This window comes from Myotis myotis, unplaced genomic scaffold (assembly GCF_014108235.1).
Source record: "Myotis myotis isolate mMyoMyo1 unplaced genomic scaffold, mMyoMyo1.p scaffold_m19_p_3, whole genome shotgun sequence".
Classification (NCBI taxonomy): Eukaryota; Metazoa; Chordata; class Mammalia; order Chiroptera; family Vespertilionidae; genus Myotis; species Myotis myotis.
This window is the reverse complement of record NW_023416335.1, coordinates 104,078,154-104,099,224: the sequence shown is the minus strand read 5'-3', so window position 1 is coordinate 104,099,224 and position 21,071 is coordinate 104,078,154. Positions and strand designations below refer to the sequence as shown.

The 21,071-nt window shown below is 42.1% G+C and overlaps 1 protein-coding gene and 1 long non-coding RNA gene across 6 annotated transcripts in view; both read right to left on the bottom strand.

Moving 5' to 3' along the window:
- SPART (spartin) overlaps positions 1-158 on the bottom strand; it is a 67,250-nt gene extending 67,092 nt beyond the window's left edge. For 3 of the 4 annotated variants that reach the window (XM_036296931.1, XM_036296930.1, XM_036296932.1), the window contains exon 1: positions 6-158. The gene's annotated coding sequence lies outside the window, so the exon portion shown is untranslated. The remainder of the gene's footprint in view (positions 1-5) is intronic. The other variant, XM_036296933.1, reaches the window with a different exon arrangement.
- Positions 159-13,854: 13,696 nt separating this feature from the next.
- On the bottom strand, positions 13,855-21,030 carry LOC118651325. 2 transcript variants are annotated; one of them, XR_004966195.1, is made up of 4 exons: positions 20,545-21,030; positions 18,405-18,525; positions 16,469-16,589; positions 13,855-15,569 (listed from the first exon to the last, which is right to left on the bottom strand). It is a non-coding gene; the product is annotated as an uncharacterized LOC118651325 (long non-coding RNA). The 2 variants fall into 2 exon arrangements; XR_004966196.1 differs by having other exon boundaries at positions 20,813-21,030.
- Positions 21,031-21,071: the final 41 nt, after the last annotated feature.

The following is a 21,071-nucleotide window of genomic DNA, read 5'->3' as shown; positions in this document are numbered from 1 at the left end:
CCCACCTGTGCCTTCCAGACCTCCGGCGTCCCAGCGCCGCCCCAAGAGCTCCCGCCAGGCCGCCGCGGCCTCCGGCTTCCTCAGACGCAGCGCAGCTCCGCAGCGTCCACCCAGACCCGTTCCAGGTTCTCAGCACGCCCAGCGCGCGGGACTCACAAAGCGCCCCCAGCCGGGCGCTCCGAGCGCCCACGTCGCGCGGCCGCCCCGCCCCTCTCTTGACGTCGGGCTCTTCGCGCTGCCGCTGCCGTCACCAGTCCCCGTGTGCATGACGTCCCCGCGGGCGTCTTTCCCACGCACTGGTCACAGCCCTCCCGCAGCCTATGGCCGTGTAAATAGTATATGGGGAGACGTCACCCAGAGTCAGCGTAAAGCCCCTGGAGGAAGAAAAGGAGCCAGAGCGATGGCTGAGAGAACCATGGGAGCCACCACAACCAGCGTCTCTCGGGTCCTCGTGGATTGCCCTGCGCTTGCGCAATCTTTTTCTCTGAGGCAAAACCTGGGGGTCTTGGGAGGGATGAGGAAAGAGCAGTAGGTGGTAAGAGCTGTGAGGGCTAGAGGGAGCCCTGGGCTCAGTGCAAGTGGGAGAACAAAGACTGATTCTCTCAACTGTTCTGGAACCTGATCTTTGTGACTAATGTATGTGTTACTGGAAGGACAGGAGCCTAGGCTGGCCTGCAGTGTGTGGGTCCTTGACTTCGTGTAGAAAAGATTTCACCACAGGAGTCCAGGTGGGGTTGAGAGTACTAATGCTGGGGAGAGTGAAGCAAAGGAAGAAATTAGGGTAGAAGAAACAACAGGGGAGAGGTTCGGTATTGCTCTGCTTTGGTTCTCTAGAAATGTTATAGGAAAGAAGTGAGCCCAGGCGGGGCTGCTGTTAGGTCTCTGGGAAGTGAAGGTCATAATGATGGAAGTGAGCCAAGTTAGCTCACTGGAAAGTCTGAAAAAAAAGGGACCTTCGAGACAAGATCAGGTGGTGATCCCAGGTGGAGTTGTGCTGCCCACTGCTTCCCTGCTTGGTTTTGGGTCTCGTGGGGACCCTTAGATGTAAAAAGTTCATGCCCCAGGCATAGGCGTGCTCTGGAGAGAATCCCCATTGAGTTTTTGTCCTGGGGGCTTTTTTTCCCCCCTGCAGGCAAGAATCTTAGGGGAGGGTTTCAATAGAATATTCATCAGCTTTCCAGGTGCATTTTTAACATGCTGATGCATTAGAACAGTGGTTCTCAACCTTACTAATGCTGCAACCCTTTAATACAGTTCCTCATGTTGTGGTGACCCCCAACCATAAAATTATTTTCGTTGCTACTTCATAACTGTAATTTTGCTACTGTTATGAATCATAATGTAAATATCTGATACGCATGATGTATTTTATTGTTACAAATTGAACATAATTAAAGCATAGTGATTAATCACAAAAACAATATGTAATTATATATGTGTTTTCCGATGGTTAGGCGACCCCTGTGAAAGGGTCGTTCGACCCCCAAAGGGGTTGCGACCCACAGGTTGAGAACCACTGGATTAGAATGAATGTATAGAGGAGTTTTGGATTAGTCTTTGGTCTGTTTTATTTTTATCTTAGGTCTGTCTGGCTTTAATGGGGTTTTTCTTATTTCTTCCCAATCTTCATCTGTCCTTGAATTTAGCTGGCACAAATGGCATTAATGTTCCCTATTTTCCCAGGCCAGGGTGATTTAAGCTATGTATTTTCTGGTTAGGGAGAAGGATATTAACCATTTGCTCTCAAGTGCTCTTGGTTAGGGAAGGGAAGGTCTTGCAACTCACAAGCTGGCTGCCCAACTGGCCTTGTTTCATTTTCTTGTCTCAAGTTTCCCCATTCCACTTACCCAGGAATCTTCCTAGCTTCTTACTATCTAACCACATATCCAGAGAGAACACTTCCAAAAGCCCACATATACTGATAAAAGTTTCAGTAGGGTGTATACCTGTGTGTGCTAAAAGTCTCTAGCAATATGGTAAAAAAAAAAAAAAAAAAAAAAAAAAAAAAAAAAAAAAAAAAAAAAAAAAGTTAAATTACTCACTCCTAAGGATAGATAGCAATTGTGCTAATACCATTGATGATTATCAAAGACTGAAAGGGGGGAATCAAAGTGAACATACTCTACTTTTCTTAAAAAGTTCTTTAACATTAGTAAATCACTATAGATGACAGATTTTATACTCTGAATAGACCTGCCTTAATAAATTTATATATGTATAAATATATATATGTGTGTGTGTGTGTGTGTGTGTGTCTATGTATGTATGCAGTGCCTATGCTTTTAAGACTAGCTAAAAGACTTGTTTAACTTAATTCCAGATGAATTATTATTCTTCTCAATCAAAATTAATGATTTTGATTGTTGGATGACTACTAGGGGAGGCTTTTTTATTTAAAAGTAGGGGTTAGTTGATAGTTCCCACAAATCTCAGAAAGGTAACAGTCAGTCATCCCAAACAGAAAAATCTATTAAGGAGGTATACAGTAATACAGACGTTGTCAATGATTTTGCTTTGCTCTTATATCCCCTAAAAGAATTCTGAAAAACTATGATTGTGTACCTTCTCCTTCATTTTTTAGGTTGATCAGAGTTTTCCATCTGACTTACATAGTTGCAAAGGATGCAAAGTGTTTTATTGTACATTGACACTTTAAAATAAAAGTTACACAACTCTTGCCGAAACCGGTTTGGCTCAGTGGATAGAGCGTCGGCCTGCGGACTGGAAGGTCCCAGGTTCGATTCCAGTCAAGGGCATGTATCTGGGTTGTGGGCACATCCCTGGTGGGGGATGTGCAGGAGGCGGCTGGTCGATGTTTCTCTCTCATCGATGTTTCTGACTCTCTATCTCTCTCCCTTCCTCCCTGTAAAAAAATCAAAATATATTTAAAAAAAAAAAAAGTTACACAACTCTTAAATGTACCCATTCCAGGCAACTTGATATCCATCATCAATTTTTAAAACTAATACATTAACAAGCATTTCTTTAATAGGAAAGTTTACATCATTTTTTCTCTTCTGGAATTCATATTTCCACATCACTTTATGAATTTTTATCCCAATGTAATATTTCTTTATTCCGGAAAGTCTTTTATTGATCACCTACAATACTTCTCTGAAATACAAATAAGTATATACATTTAAATATAATTTTAAAATTTTATGATATCAATATAGGTTAAAGTGTTTAAAATATAAAATTTCTATGTACAGTACCATCTGATATATAGAAACCCCTAAATTTTACTACAAAGCTACTAAAACGAATCAAGTCTATCAAGGTTTCAGGATAAAAGATTACTTCTACACACTTACACTCCAAAAATTAAGTTAAGTATTTCATTGACAATACTATCAAGACGAATAAAATACTTGAGAATAAATTTAATAGTGTAAGTGCAAGACTTATATGCCAAAAACTGTAGAACATTCCTGAGAGCAAGCATGTCAAACTCAAAGGCTAACAGAGGCCAAATAAACAAGATTTGTTTATGTGGGCCTCAAAAAAAACACTTTAATTTTCATAGAAATGTAGGTTTATTTCGATAGAGACATGCTGAAATACAAAGGGCTGAAATAAATGAGTAATTGTTAACAAAATAATAGAACATTTTAATAAAAATTAATATTTTTTCTTGAACATTAACTTACCAGACACTGAATAACTGTACAAATTAATAAGTGTAACACAAATAAACCTCTTTTTCTTATTCTCTGAAAGTGAAATATTTCCTGTTGCACACACCAAAGTCAGTACAAGACTAATGACATGGCAATTGGCTGCTAAAATACTCACTGCAAGTATTAGTGGAGAGAAATGGTGCGCTTGCACATAAGGCACATAAGGGAAATGAATGCAACATGATTATAGTAATCAGTCATTAGCAAACGTTATGGTTTGTACTAGAGGCCTGCTGCACGAAATTTGTGCACTGGGGTGGGGACCTTCAGCTCAGCCTGTGCCCTTAAGCAGTCTAACCTCTCAGGGGATGTCTGCCTGCCAGGCCCTGGGGGATCGGGCCTAAGCCAGCAGTCAGACATCCCTCTCACAGTCCAGAACCCCTTGCTCCTTACTGCCTGCCTGCAGCAGAGGCGGGAGAGGCTCTCGCCACCATCACTGTGCTTACCAGCCATGAGCCTGGCTTCTGGCTGAGCAGCACTCCCCCTATGGGAACACACTGACCACCAGGGGGCAGCTCCTGCATTGAGCATCTGCCCCCTGGTGGTCAGTGCACATCATAGCGACTAGTCATTCCACCATTTGGTTGGTTTGCATATTAGGGTTTTATTATATAGGATTGTGTATAACAGGATATTGTAAAAATTAAGTTACAAAATTTTAATTAAAACGTTTCTTACATACCATTATATTGGCTGGGCCGCAAAAATATTCGTTGTGGGCCACATGCGGCCCATGGGCTGCAAGTTTGACGTGCTTGATCTACACAGTGGAATACTATGGCGCTCTAAAAAAGAAGGAACTCTTACATTTGCAACAGTGTGGATGGACCTGGAGAGCATTATGCTAAGCAAATTAAGCCAGTTGGAGAAAGATAAATATCACATGATCTCACTCATTTGTGGAATATAATGAACAACATAAACTGATGAACAAAAATAGATTCAGAGACATAGAAGCATTGAACAGACTGTCAAACCTCAGAAGAAGGCCGGGGAGGTGGTGGGGGTAAGAGATCAACCAAAGGACTTGTTTGCATGCATATAAGCATAACCAATGGACACAGACATTGGGGGAGAGGGGTAAGGGCTTGTGCTGGGGGTGGGAGTGGGCAGGAAGAGGTTTATGGGCAAAAAGGGAGATATATGTAATACTTTCAACAATAAAGAATTAAAAAAACAAACAAAAGAAAGTTTATGTAATATATTTCAAACCATGCAGCAAATACCAGACAAAGACAAGATTCCCATGCAGCAAATACCAAAGACAAGATTCCTAAAGATTGTTTTCAGAATTATTTTGTTGAAATTAATGTTTTATTGAAAAACTAATACTGTATGCTCAAGATGAGTAATTTTCAAGTATTACCATTGAATTACCCCCAAAACCATATGGAATGGGGTTTATTAATATTAAGTAACATGATGAAAACCTCATGATTAATAAGTAGTAGAGCTATATTTAAAATGGAGTTTTTGACTTCAAAATTCTTAGTATTTTCTATTATAATACAGTGTCATTGTTGGTTATCCAGTTCCCAAGACTTAACATAAGACCTAACATACTTTGGAAAAATCTGAAATATCCTAGTGAAGAGAAATTTTGCTTATAAATTTAATTTAAAAAAGAGAAATTTTGCCAAGAAAGACATTTGGTGGTTTCTTTAGCTTAGCTCTAAAAATAAAGATTCACTTAGAATCATGGACTATCAAAAGGATTTGTGTTTGAATGCTAGCAATCTTACTACCCATATAAACTTGGGCAATTTACCCTCAAGGCTTCAGTTCTCACCTCTGCATAACTAGGATAACAATAACTATATCATACAACTGACCTTACAATAAATAAGATAATGTCTATAATACTCTGTACTCTGCAAAAGGCAGAAGATTTGAGAGGTTAAGAACAAAGACCTCATAGCCACCTGCCTGAGTTCAAGTTCTGAGTCTGCCACTGGTGGGCTCTGTGATATTGGGGCACATTTACTTTATCCACATCCTCACTAGCAAAAAGAGGCAATGATAATAATTACCTCATGAGTCAATATGTATAAAATGCTTAGGATAAAAATTGTTTCTATTAAATTACATGTGCTGGGCCTTTCAAAGGGAGAGGCAACAAGCATGTATTTGAGATCAAAGAATAGCTATTCAGAAAGCATTGATTCAGGCAGAAGCCCAAATAAAGTCTGATTAGATACAAAGGTGAAGGGTATTTATGAGAGAGGGAAGGGGAAGAATTTCATCAGAAGAAGGAAGGCATTTCTATTGGTGCAGATAACATAGCATACTGATCTTAATTCTAAACAATATTTTAAATTTTCAGTCAGGTAGTCATTAGTCCAGCAGTCATAATATCTGCTTTTATAAAAATTAAATCTTGAAGATCCAAGATGGCTGCCGACAGAATGGCAGGCTGCAAGATAGTGTGTCAGTGAGAGAATGAAAGGAGAGTGCGTGGACATGTGGGGAGTGTCTGTATTTGTGAGTGGGGGACAGCTATATTCCATGGGACTGTTGGGGACTGGCAGACCGGGCTACTCTGGCCGGGCAGCCTCTACTGCTGCTGAAATCTCTCCTGGAGCAGCCGGCTCTGCCACAGAGACCGAGCCATCTTGAAGGGAAGAGTGGCTGTGATCGGAAATCCAGCCTTACCTTCAACTGGGAAGACCTCAGATACCTCCCGGGACTACAACCACAATGCCCAGGGACCAGTTGCCTCAGCTGTGAACTCATGAACACTGAGACTCCAGCCTCCCTGACCGTGGGCACCTAAAAAGTCTGTCCAGGGGGAGACAAAGCGGCGCCGAATATGTGGACAGGCCCTGTGCATTCTCACAGAGCAAGTAGAAGGAACAGCTGAATTGAACAACACCCACCCAGAATTGGCTAATTGAACACGGCTAGTGAGGCAAGCCATGGATGGAAAGGTCAGATATCACCAAGAAAGGTGAGATCTGGGATCCAGGCTGGAGGGAGAAACATGCGTAGTGGGGACTAGAGTCTCAGAAGAAGACTGCACCCCACAAAATCCACGGCCGTTGGGGTCAGTGTAGCCCTCGAATGTGGAAGGGGGTCCACAGGGCTGCTGGCAGAAGGGGACTCTAGATATTAACCCACAGCTGGGCTCAGCCCAGAAAGGCAGCCTGAATTTCTATAGTGGCTGCTCATTGCCAAGGGAAAAAAGATGTGAGTCAGCGTGCTTCCTCTGGCTTTTTGTCATTTTAACTCCTTGCTTTTGTTTGCTAAGTCCAATACATAGTATCTTCCAATTAAAAACACTCACTGAGACTGCAGGGGAAAGTTGTTTTTGTGGAAACTAGGTATCAGAGTGGGGAGAGACGAACAGGAAACCAGCTCTGGGGCAGTCTGTCCCTCCAACCCAGTATTAAGTGCAGCAGGGAAAGCAAAATCTAAACACTGGGTAGAGGGGCCTTTTAGCCCCGGATATCGATACAGAAACACTGCCACCGAGGGGTTGTATCAGAAACTGAATCTTGTGTAAATACAACCAAAAGCAGGCTGAAAAATGTGAGCAGAGAGATCCTGCTTGCTTGAAAACAGGTTTATGGCTTATGACACAAGTGGTGGATCACAGGGAACTCCAATACTATGCTGACTACCTGACAGGAAACAGATGTGCCAAGCAGAACAGTAGAGGAAGTGAATGAACTTCACTATTTCACATTTTTATTTTTTACATAAGAAACTAAATTTTTTTCTCTCACTTGATTTTATTTATTTAGTTTTTTTCCACTTCTTTTAATCTTTAATTTCTTTATTGATTAAGGTATTACAAGTGTGACCTCATCCCCCCCATTAACCACCAATCTCCCCACCCACTCATGCTCTCATCCCCCTGTTGTCCATGTCCATTGGTTTGGCTTATATGCATGCATAAAAGTTCTCTGGTTGATCTCTTCCCCTTACCCCCACCATCCCCTACTTTCCCTCTGGGAACTGATAGTCTGATCACTGTTTCCCTGTCTTTGGATCTGTCCCTGTTCATCATTCTATGTTGTTCTCTATATTCCACAAATGAGTGAGATTATGTAGTATTTATCTTTCTCTGACTGGCTTATTTCACTTAGCATAATGTTCTCCAGTTCCATCCATGCTGTTGCAAATGGAAAGAGTTCCTTCTTTTTTACCTCAGCGTATTATTCCATTGTGTAGATGTACCATATTTTTTTAATCCACTCATCTGCTGATGGGCACTTAGGCTGTTTCCAAATCTTAGCTATGGTGAATTGTGGTTCTATGAACTTAGGGGTGCATATATCCTTTCTGATTGGTGTTTCTGGTTTCTTGGGATATATTCCTAGAAGTGGGATCATTGGGTCAAATGGGAGTTCCATTTTTAGTTTTTTGAGGAAACTCCATACTGTTCTCCACAGTGGCTGCATCAGCCTGCATTCCCACCAGCAGTACAGAAGGGTTCCTTTTTCTCCACATAATCTCCAACACTTGTTGTTTGTTGATTTGTTGATGATAGCCATTCTGACAGGTGTGAAATGATACCGCATTGTCATTTTCATTTGCATCTCTCCTATAATTAGTGACTTTGAACATGTTTTCATATGTCTTTTGGCCTTCTGTATGTCCTCTTTTGAAAAGTGTCTATCTAGGTCCGTTGCCCATTTTTTGATTGCATTGTTTATCTTCCTATTGTTAAGTTGCATGAGTTCCCTGTAAATGTTGGAGATTAAACCCTTATCAGTGATATCATTAGCAAATATGTTCTCCCAGGCAGTGGGCCTCCTTGTTGTTTTGTTGATGGTTTCCTTTGCTGTGCAAAAGCTTTTTATTTTGATGTAGTCCCATTTGTTTATTTTCTCTTTAGTTTCCATTGCCCTAAGAGCAGTATCAGAGAAGAAATTCCTTGGGCATATGTTTGCAATTTCGCTGCCTGTGGATTCCCCTAGTATTTTTATGGTTTCCCATCTTATGTTTAAGTCTTTTATCCATTTTGAGTTTATTTTTGAGTATGGTGTGAATTGGTGGTCTAGTTTCATCTTTTTACATGTATCTGTCCAATTTTCCCAACACCATTTATTGAAGAGACTGTCTTGACTCCATTGTATGCTCTTGCCTCCTTTGTCGAATATTAATTGGGCATAGTGGTTTGGGTCAATTTCTGGGTTCTCTATTCTATTCCATTGATCTATATGTCTGTTCTTGTGCCAGTACCAAGCTGTTTTAAGAACAGTGGCTTTGTAATACAGCTTGATATCTGGTATTGAGATCCCACCTATTTTATTCTTCTTTCTCAGGATTGCTGCAGCTATTCAAGGTTTTTTTTTATTCCAGATGAATTTTTGGAACATTCTTTCTAGATCTGTGAAATATGCCGTTGGTAATTTGATGGGGATTGCATGGAATCTATAGATTGCTTTGGGTAGTATGGACATTTTGATGAGGTTGATTCTACCAATCCATGAGCATGGTATGTTCTTCTATCTGTTTATGTCTTCCTCTATCTCTTTTTTCAGTGTCCTGCAGTTTTTTGCTTATAAGTCTTTTACCTCCTTAGTTAAGTTTATTCCTAGGTATCTTAATTTTTTTGGTGTGATGGTAAATGGGATTGCTTTTTTAGTCTCACTTTCTGGAAGTTCACTATTGGTGTAAAGAAATGCCATGGAGCCCTGACTGGTTTGGCTCAGTGGATAGAGCGTAGGTCTGCGGACTGAAGGGTCCTGGGTTTGATTCCGGTCAAGGGCATATACCTTGGTTGCTGGCACATCCCCAGTAGGGGGTGTGCAGGAGGCAGCTGATCGATGTTTCTCACAGATGTTTCTAGCTCTCTATCACTCTCCCTTCCTCTCCGTAAATAATCAATAAAATATATTTTTTAAAAAAAGAAATGCCATGGATTTCTTGGCATTAATTTTGTATCCTGCTACATTGCCAAATTCATTTATTAAGTCTAATAATTTTTTGATGGAGTCTTTAGGGTTCTCTATGTACAGTATCATGTCATCTGCAAATAAAGACAGTTTTACTTCTTCTTTTCCAATTTGGATGCCTTTTATTTCTTCTTCTTGTCTGATCACAATGGCTAGTACTTCCAATACTATGCTGAACAGGAGTGGTGAGAGGGGGCATCCCTGTCTTGTTCCTGTTCTTAGGGGAAATGGTTTTAGTTTTTGCCCATTGAATATGATGTTGGCTGTTGGTTTGTCATGTATGGCTTTTATTATGTTGAGGTATGATCCTTCTATTCCTACCTTCCTGAGAGTTTTTATCTAGAAAGGGTGTTGGATTTTGTCAAATGCTTTTTCTGCATCAATTGATATGACTGTGGTTTTTATCTTTCAATTTGTTTATGTGATGTATTACATTTATTGATTTGTGGATATTGTACCATCCTTGCATCCCTGAGATAAAACCTACTTGGTCATGGTGTATGATCTTTCTGATGTACTGCTGGATCCGATTTGCTAGGATTTTGTTGAGGATTTTGGCATCTATGTTCATGAGGGGTATTGGCCTGTGATTCTCTTTCATTGTGTTTTCTTTATCTGGTTTTGGTATTAGGGTGATGCTGGCTTCATAGAATGAGCTTGGAAGTGTGCCTTCCTCTTGAATTTTTTGGAATAGTCTGAGGAGGATAGGTTTTAGTTCTTCCTTGAACGTTTGGTAAAACTCCCCTGTGAAGCCATCTGGCCCCGGGCTTTTGTTTGCTGGAAGCTTTTTGATGACTGCTTCAATTTCTTCCATAGTTATTGGCCTATTGAGGTTTTTGGATTCTTCCTGATTAAGTTTTGGAAGGTTGTATTTTTCTAGGAATATGTCCATTTCCTCCAGGTTGTCTAGTTTGTTGGAATAGAGTTGTTCATAGTATTTTTTAACAATCCTTTGTATTTCTGTGGGGTCTGTTATTTTTCCTCTTTCATTTCTGATTTTGTTTATTTGGGTCCTCTCTCTTTGTTTCTTGGTGAGCCTGGCTAGAGGTTCATCAATCTTGTTTATCCTTTCAAAGAACCAGCTCTTGGTTTTGTTGATCTTTTGTATTGTTTTTTTGGTCTCTATGTCGTTTATCTCCACTCTTATCTTTATTATTTCCTTCCTTCTGCTTACACTGGGCTTTTCTTGTTGCTCTCTTTCTAGCTCTTTGAGTTGTAGGGTTAGGTAATTTGTTATCATTGTTTGTTTTTTGCAGTAGGCTTGTAGAGCTATGAACTTCCCTCTCAAGACTGCTTTTGCTGTGTCCCATAGGTTTTGGATTGTTGTGTTTTCATTGTCATTTGTTGCCATGATGTTTTTTATTTCTTCTTTGATCTCTCTGGTAAACCAGTCATTAATAGAATGCTATGTAGTCTCCATGTGTTTGATTTTTTTTGGATTGTTTTTATTGTAGTTGATTTCCAGTTTTTTGGCATTGTGATCTGAGAAGATGCTTGATATGATTTCTATCTTCTTGAATTTAAAAAAACTTTTCCTGTGTCCCAATCTGTGGTCTATCTTTGAAAATGACCCATGTGCACTTGAGAATAATGTATATTCTGTGGCTTTGGGGTGAAATGTTCTGAAGATGTCAATTAATTCCATCTGATCTAGTGAGTCATTTAGGATTGATGTTTCTTTGCTCATTTTTTGTTTAGAGGATTTGTCCAATAGTAATAGTGGGGTGTTAAAGTCCGCTACTATGATTGTATTGCTGTCAATCTCTCCCTTGATCTCCTCCAGAAGATTTCTTATGTATTTGGGTGCTCCTATATTGGGTGCGTATATGTTTACTAGAGTTATTTCTTCGTGTTGGATTGCTCCCTTTAGTATTATGAAGTGGCCTTCCTTATCTCTTTTTATGTCCTTCACTTTGTGATCTAATTTGTCAGATATAAGTATTGCTACCCCAGCTTTTTTTTGTTTCCATTCGCCTGAAAAACTTTTGTCCATCCCTTCACCATCAGTCTATGTGCGTCTTTTTTTTTGAGGTGGGTTTCCTGTAGACAGCATATATATGGGTCATGTTTGCTTATCCACTCAGTTACCCTATGTCTTTTGATTGGGGCATTTAATCCATTTACATTGAAAGTTATTATTGATAGATACTTGTTTGTCCCTTTTTTATTCTTTACCCCGGTGTTCCTTCGTCGTTTCCTATTTTTTCTTTTTACAGCAGACCCTTTAGCATTTCTTGCATTGCTGGTTTGGTGGTAATAAACTCCCGTAGTCCTTTTTTGTCTGTGTAGCTCCTGATTTCACCTTCAATTTTGATTGGTAGCCTTGCTGGTACAGTATGCTTGGATTCAGACCCTTCCTTTGCATGACTTTGTATATTTCATTCCATTCCCTTCTTTCCTGATGTGTTTCTGTTGAGAAATCAGTCGCTAGTCTGATGGGGGATCCTTTGTAGGGAACTTTCTGTCTTCTCTGGCTGCTTTTAAGATTCTTTGTCATTGGTGTTTGCCAATTTAATTATTATGTGCCTTGGCGTCAGTCTTTTTGGGTTCATTTTGTTTGGGACTCTGTGAGCTTCTTGGATTTGTGTGAGTTTTTTCTTCCCTATGTCAGGGAAGTTTTCTGTCATTATTTTTTCAAACAGGTTTTCTATTCCTTGCTCAGTTTGCTCTCCTTCTGCCACCCCTATTATGCGGATGTTGTTTCGTTTTGTGTTGTCCCAAAGTTCTCTTAGGTTCTCCTCCTGCTTTTTATTTTTTTCTAGAAGCTGCTCTGCTTGGGTATTTTTTCCTACCTTGTATTCTAGCTCACTGATGTGGTCCTCTGCTTCTTCTAGTCTACTGTTGATGCTTTCTATTGAGTTCTTTATAGCAGTGATGTCATTTTTCATTTCTTCTTGGTTCTTCTTCATTTCCTCTTGGTTCTTACACATATTGTTGAATTTGTCTTCCATTTTTTTCATCCACCTTATGACCATTTGTCTGAATTCTTTCTCTGACAGGTTGCTTGCCTCCATTGCCTCCATTTCATTTACTTCCTTTTCTGGTGATGCCTGTTTTTCTTTCATATGTGGGCTGCTTCTTTGTCTCCCCATGGTCTCTGTTCTCCAGGTGTTTGGTTATGTAGTTCTCTCTCTGCTGCATTGATTTAAAGGCACAAAATACAACACAGCAAGGCACAACACACAAGGCACTGAACACAAATGTATTCACGATACTAATAACCCCAAATAAAGGTGACCACCAGAGCAAAAAGAATTAGGGGAAAAGGAAGAAAGAAGAGAAAAAGAAAAAAGAGAGATAGAAAAAAAAAGGAGTGCAAAATTGAAATTGGGGAAAAGAAAAAAGAAAGTAAGAGAGAAAAGAAAGGGAAAGAAATAGAAGAGGGGAAGAAACTATTTATATGTGGAGAAAACTCCAATAGAACAGCCACTAATCCCAACAAATTCTAGCAACAGATCCCTGGAGATGAATGCAATCTACAAACAACAACTAATATCAAGCGAGGTAAGGGAAAACAGAAGCAAAAAAATAACTGGAAAAAAAAACAACAGAAAAATAAAAATAAAAAGCAAAAAAATCTCACAAACAACCATAAAAAAAACTCAACATACTCAACAATCAAGCAAACAACAAAACGACAGAGAGGAAAAAGAAAATTTGGATAATAAAGAAAGATAAGAGAGAGGTGTATATGGATTTAGAGCAGGGGATTGGAAATCAGATATATAAGTAGGGTGAAATTTTAACAGGGGGTAAAAAGAAGGAATAGGGAAAATCTAAAGCAGGAATAGGGTAAGAGAAACAGGACAATAAAAGGGGAAAACTGGCCCTGACCGGTTTGGCTCAGTGGATAGAGCGTCGGCCTGTGGATTCAAGGGTCCCAGGTTCAATTCCCATCAAGGGCATGTACCTTGGTTGCAGGTACATCCCCAGTTGGGAGTGTGCAGGAGGCAGTTGATCGATGTTTCTTTCTCATCGATGTTTCTAACTCTCTATCCCTCTCCTTTCCTCTCTGTAAAAAATCAATAAAATATATTTTTAAAAAAAAAGAAAAAAATTAGTTTCTTAATTAAAAGGTGAAAAAAAATAAAATGTGCAGTAGTGAAGGTCCTTCACGACCCTTTCACAGGGCTCGTCTAAGACCATTGGAAAACACATATATAATTACATATTGTTTTTGTAATTAATCACTATGCTTTAATTCTGTTCAATTTGTAACAATGAAAATACATCCTGCATATCAGATATTTACATTACAATTTATAACAGTAGCAAAATTACAGTTATGAAGTAGCAATGAAAATAATTTTATGGTTGGGGGTCACCACAACATGAGGAACTGTTTTAAAGGGTCGCGGCATTAGGAATGTTGAGAACCACGGTTCTAGAGCCTCAGGGTTCAGAGGATACTGTCTCTGAAGTGGATATGAGGCTTTCTGCAGGATCTGGAAGGCATGGGAAACAGGCAACTTACCCTAGCTGCACCCTGAAGGCTGAGAAAAATATCTCTCTCATGGCTTCCCAGATAAACCTGTAACAGCTACAGCCTCTGAGGGTTTGGGAGGAATACAGAGAAGGTGGCTCCAGCATTGGGTAGGAAATTAATTTCCTTGCCCCCCACTGTCAGACTTACCCGGGGCTCCTCGGTGGAGATGGCAGTCCTCTGAGGAGCAGCAGTGAGAGACCCCGAGCCCCATCAGTCCTGTTGGGCCAGCTGGGTCGCCAGCCCTGCCCCAAGGAACCTCCACCTCCTGGGGCAGTTGACTTACCATGATTTCCTTGACAGACAGGACAGGGCTTTGGGGTCTGCCATGCTCCTTGGAGCAACTACGGTGGATAAGTCCAACCTCTCTACAGTTGTAGCAGGTGGCTGGGACTGACCATTCACCTCTGGGCTCTGACTTGGAGCCCTTGCTCTTCTGGAGCATGGCACAAAGAGCCTTAGTTCTGGCTTTTCCTGTTTCTCCTTTTTTCCTTCTCCTGGTCTCTATTATAGAACACAGAGGTGGTAACTTTCAGGAGATTTTCTAAATTACTCTTGGGACCAATAGCCAATTCTTGCAACCTCCTAATGTCTGGGACTGCCTGAGTGATAAATTTGTCCTTTAAAATTAGTTGTCCCAATTCTGAATCTGGGGTAATGCTGGTGTACTTAACCAATGCCTCCCTGAGCCTTTCTAAAAAGCTGAGGGGTTTTTGTCATCCCCTTGATGAATGGTGGTTAATTTAGAGTAGCTGACAGGCTTTGTTTTACTACATCTGAGGCCTTCTATAATACAGAACTGGCAGTGGTTTATTTTCTACCTTTTAGTTTCAGGATTCTACTGAGGGACTCCTGTCCTGTTATATCCCTACTTCTTTGCTCAGAGTCCTTTATTTCCCTGGCATAAGTAAGAAAATGGTTATCTCCAGATTCTCTTGCTTTTTCTAGTATTCCTTGCTTTTCAGTTGCTGAGAGGGTCAAGTTTAATATGAACATGGTGTCTCTAATTCTCTGTATGAGAGATTATACACTTGAATAAGGGTTTGGAAAACCTTAATATATTTGTCAGAGTCTTCCAAGAACTTTCCTAAATTATTTTTAATTTGTGTCATGTCCCAGGGTGAGAAGGGAATCTAGGCTAAAGTACGACCAGATCCTTCATTTGTCTTGGGGCAAGTTAAGATTGGCTCAATCCTGGGCGGGGGCATGGTCTCCACCTTTCCCTGGGTGGACTTTGGATTGTTATTGCTAAGAGCAAAAGACTAAGTTTACAGTTTCCCTGCCTACCTTTGGCTGTCCCCTAGAGTAAAGAAAGCCTGGACATATGTGACTTCCAACTACTTCCCATTTTTCCTACAGAAAGTTGGTATTGAGGCCAAACCTGAGGGCAAAGAGAAATCAGGCACTATTTTTTTTTCAGGTCTGTAGGTCAAATTTATCCCAATTTTTTGAGGATGCGTCTTAGGGGCTGTCTTTATGTAGTATGGATGACATGCTTCCCATCTGAAAGAAGAAAAAATAAGAGAAAGTATAAGGATGACTAGCCTCCTTGTACCCACAAAAGACATCCTGCATCCATTGTGATGATTTTAGGTGACCCACCTTGCTGATAGGTGGTCACAGACAAGGTGGCTGGGTGGACTAACTGCACTTACCACCATGACTGACGACCAACGCTCACGCAGAGGCCACCTCCACTTGATGTCTTCCTGATGAGAGTGGTGTGTATAACCTGTGTTCTCAGGCCCTTTGTCTGTGATTAAAGTGCCTGAGATGGTTCTAATGTTTTTGAAGTACCTACTGAACTGAATTTCCGAGGGATTTAATGTAGGATGAGGACTTAAGAGAGTTTACACAGTACTTGGAACCCTGGTTTGGCCAATATCCAGTGATCCAAGGAAAGTACTAGTACAAACAGCTCTGGTCCCCACCCCTTGTATGCCCTCATCATTAAAGGATTTATCCTCTGCCTGATTTCTGGGGAAAGTATGGAATTTATTTCTGGCCAAATTTAATACTTTAAACTCCCTGCTCACTGGATTAGCTCTTTGTTTTTACTGCACCTTAATTTCTGCTGTTTTACTTTTAAACCTTAAAAATGCCACCTCAGAGATTTTACCTTCTTTAAAACAGGGAAAACAACCTGGTTGCTTCCTAAAAAATGCCTGGAAGAGGGACATGCTAGTTGACTTTGCAGGGAACAGTTTAGGTCAGGGTCGCCAACCTTTCAGACCTCATGGACCACCAGTGGTCTGTGGACCACCGATTGGCGACCCCTGGTTTAGGTAGGACACCTTCTTAGTTCTTATTAAAGGTGAATATTGGTGGAAGAGATTTTTATTTCCCCTTTTTAAACTTTCACTGAAGTATGCTGGGAAAGGGGAACTTTCCCATACACTCACCGTTCGACGTGAAGAGGATTGACTTATAAAATTCCCGGATGATGCACCATTATGAAACGGGAAATTTGAACTGGAAACGCGCGGTGTTCCCCTGGGCAGAATGGCTTCCTGGGCTCTTTGTCTATTGGAGTCAAAGAATGAAACCATGGATGGAAGATGGCATAACAAAGATGGAAATTTATTGAAGAACAAGTACAGACTCCCACGTGGGGAGGGGGAACCTTCTATATATACATTTTTGTTATTTCTACTTAATAATTCCGTGAAGTTCTACAAACCCTCATTTAGTTCAAAGATATGACCTGCTTAGAAGCCTGCAATTTAGAGTAAGTCAGAGTCCTTTCCATGGGTTTTTCTAAAGACATAAATGCACCAAAGTAAAGCAATGGCTGTTCAATATGACAAAATTCAAAAAGTGGCATGGTTATAGATTTGTTTAAAATGTAATTGATAAAACCTTTATTTTATAACATTCTGAGATAACAAACAATTTGTACAACAAACAATTTGTATATAAAGTATAACATGTGGCACACGGCTTGTTGTATATGGTGTATTAAGCATTGAAAACATTTATAAACCCCTAATATGAAACGCAAAACACCTGAGTGTCAGATGCAGAGTGAAAAAGACATCTCATAACTCCAGATTTATTTCACAGAGATCTCAAAAAAGGTGAAAGGCCAGCGACCTAGAAACTAATGGGCTAACTTAATAGCTGCATCTGGCTGTAGTGCTGCTGCGCACAGTAAGGGGCCATGCCTTCCTCACTTGCTCTCTGGTATTACTGTCTGTTGCATGCAGACAGACTTGGGGCTCCCATCCTAGATTTCTAAGGAGTTTGGAAAGTCCTCCTCTGCCTGAGGAATTAACCCCTTCTTAGGTGCTGCAAACCTTTAATTCTGTCTTTAGTGAAGCAGATTGATGAAAAAAACCGTTCGGACTGGGAGTGAAGTCTCTGAAAGGCAAAAAACTTCTACAGGGGGTACTGGCAGGAGTGGCTAAGGACTGTGATTAACTCCTGTTACACCTGATGGGAAGATCTCGTGCCATGCTTATATGCCAGGAGTAGAAAACAGTTGGCTGGCCCCACGTGTCTTAACTCATGCCTAGAAGTTTTCCCTTAGAACCTTTTACTCCCTTTATACTAGAGAGGCCCGCACAAATGGATACTGAGGAGTTAAGCTGAATGGGACCTGGACTGCAGAGGCAGTGGCCTTACTGGCTGGATGCTGTTTCACCTGACCGAGATAGAGAGCAGAAGAAAAAGGCAGATGACTCTCCAATTAAAACCTGCTTGGGATCTGGGCCAGAGGAGTGGACATATGTAGTGGGTCAGAAATGTGATGTTTTTGGAAACATGTCTCAGTTTCTCTCCCGGCTGTTTAAGACAACCACAAGGACTCAGAATGCTGGGTGACCAACCCTTATTTGCATCATCTGGATAGGTCAGAATTTAATTACGTGTGTTGTTAAAACCCTATGAGGCAGTCTTCATGCCATGGAGAGGTTCTCTCCCAGCACCCCCTCTGTGGCTTCCTACTCATGTAGGAACATCTAAAAGTCCCGGACCTGGGGGAGAATTGCCTCTTTGGTCTTCAGAGCTGGGCAGGGACCCAAGCACTCCTTTAGTCAATGGTCAGGCTTTGACTTGCTACTGGTGGAAGCCTAATGCTCTAACCCGACCTGGCACCAGTTTATCCTGACATGGGAGACTTTTTGTGGCAGTCACCCTAGTGGCTATTACTTGACTGACCCATGCCCACTTTTAGTTTGGCCCTGGAGATGGAGAGTGCATCTAGAAAAGAGCAGTGAAAGAGAGAGGGAAATGCCTGCTTTTTGGACGGCAGCTAGGTTTAAGTGGCTGGTGGGCATCCATCAACATCCAAAATTATGCAAGAGACAGGAAAGGGACAGACTCTGTGGGTACACTCACCGTTCGACGTGAAGAGGATTGACTTATAAAATTCCCGGATGATGCACCATTATGAAACGGGAAATTTGAACTGGAAACGCGCGGTGTTCCCCTGGGCAGAATGGCTTCCTGGGCTCTTTGTCTATTGGAGTCAAAGAATGAAACCATGGATGGAAGATGGCATAACAAAGATGGAAATTTATTGAAGAACAAGTACAGACTCCCACGTGGGGAGGGGGAAGAGTCTGCTGAGTTCCTTTTCTCTTACGGTTTATAAAGGCTGCAGTTTTTTGTGCCTTGATATCCCCTCTGGTTGGTCACTATCCCCCCTTTGATTTGGTCACTGTAGCAACTCCTGAGCTCAAGTCTCACATGAAGTATGTGATGTTCCCTCCTTCTTCTCCATTATTGTTCTCCTATTCCCTCTGGGCTTTCTCTTCCATTTTGTAAATGTGTACACTTTTGCTACTCCCAGCTCCCTTGTCTTATGGAAATATAACTTCTGCCGCTCCCAGCTCCTTTGTCTTCTGGAAATGAACCCTTTTGCAACTCTGTAGCCCTGTTTTTTTTTTTTTTTCCCCCCACGGATCCCTTAATTCCTAAAATTTCCTAAACCTGCCTATTTCACCCCTAAAAATTCCTTTCACACTCCCCCCCCCCCCCGCCCTGCCCCTTGAGCTTCAACCTCAGAAAAGATTATCAAAAAGACAGGTTTCAGAAAAAAAAAAAAACACTGCACTGGCTCCTTTGTCTTGGAAGAAAGGCAAAAAGTGTGAGGTCTTCAGTCATTTCATAGAGGAAACCAGGTCAAAAGGGACCTACAGAAAGGGCCAGAATCACAGTGCAGGGAAATCTTATGCCCACCAAAGCAACAGAGGCTCTTGGCAAGCCTTGCTCCTGAGTCCCTGAGTTCATCCTAAAGGCTGTCAGTGTCTCCAGAAATCACAACAGTGTTGTCGGGTGGGGGAGGGCTCCCAGAAAGACTTCCAAAAGCAGTACAAGGCAGGAAGAGGGCAGAACGTTCTTTTCCTTCACAAGGTAGTATTCTGTAAAGCAAAGCATTTGGTCCCTGCCTGCCTCTGACTCAGGGTGGGGACCCTATTCAGATGCTCAAGGCCAATTAGAGTATAAAGGCCCTTTTCAGAGTACACCAGATGTTCAAGGCCACTAGGAGTGTGGGAATCTTAATCAGGGTGTCCAAGGACTATACACAGGTGCAAGACCAAATCCACAGTAATCTGTCTGTATGTACACTGCACAAGTGTTCCCTTATATTACCCAAAAAACTGAGGTCACTATTTGGAAAGAAGCCTCTTTTGTCAAATTAGTGTAAAGTTGTTACCAGCCAGTGAGGCTGCTTGGTGAGGCTCTCCTATGTTAGGTGCTGCTGTATTAAGGGAAATATGTATTACTGACCAGCAGGCTGCTGCTGTGTGGGAAAGATGTATTGTTACCTAGCCCGTGCAGCTACTGTATGGGACTTTGCTTTGAAGAACTGTTTTAGACAGTTCCTTGTTAGCAATGGCTACATGGCCACTGGCTTCTACAATAAAGACTCTCTTATATACACACACAACTTCTCAGGGCTTCCCTGTAAAATACTGGGTGTCCAGATGGTCCAGTTCCTGGCAGAGGGGCTCCAATCGGACAATTGGTGGAGCAAGATGAAGGAACTGAGTTCCAACACTCAGCTATTGCAGCAATCTAAGACATTATCAGAGCTCCCCTGTGGCCTTCATCCAAAGGCATTGAAATCCGGTGTGCAATGGGATTGCTGCTTCCCAGTGAATGAAATTCAATGATAAACGCATCAACATTAGTTTCATATTGAACAAGACCCGTTTCTGCTTCTCCTGCATCCAGCACTGATTTCCAAGATGCTTCTCAACTTCCCACCAATGTCTGACTCAATCAAACGCTTTTATCCGCATTAAAAATAATAATAAAGTTAAAGATCCTCTTACCTGGCTTGCCAGGTGCCAGTTACCCCTGCAGATGCAAGGGCTCCTAGGTTTTAAGGACCTACTCTCCGCCCTTCCCTCACATAAGGCTCCCTGCTTCCCCCTCACCTGTCCATGGACCCCTTTCCCTATCCAGCATCCAGAAACTTCCCTTCCCCGGTGGCCAGGCCACCTGCCCAGCCTCCAGGTCCCAGCCTCACCACTGTCCCCTGCAAGGCCCCAGGCCCCGTCGCTGCCCCCTGCGACCCTTCCTCCTCCTCCGGGGGCACTGTTTCACCGTTCCTGGCCCTGCTTCACGCTGTGGCTGCCGGAACCCTCCAGGGAAGACCTCTTGTGGGGACTGTGAGAACCACGTGCGCCCCTAAAACTCCAAATTTCCTTTCCTGCCCCGCCGGGTCACGTGCACAGAAATCCGGGGGCCAGGCGCTGTCCCTGGTACTCAAGAACCCCAAATGACCAGAGACACACCACGCCAAGGATTAGGAGGCCCCGACGCAAACTTGGGGCCAAGCCTCTGCTTCTGGGCCTCGCTCTCGAGGAGGTGAAGGTGAGGGCAGGGGCGGTGAGCGAGCCTTGCTCTCGTGTGGGCGCAGTCAGGGCGCCGGCCTGCGCAGCCCCGAGGGCCTGCGTCGCTCTCCCGAGCCAAGGTTCTCAGGAGCGGGACGCGGAAAAGACGTTAGCGGGAGGAGTGGGCGGTTGTGCGGCGGCCGTCTTCACGGAAACAGTC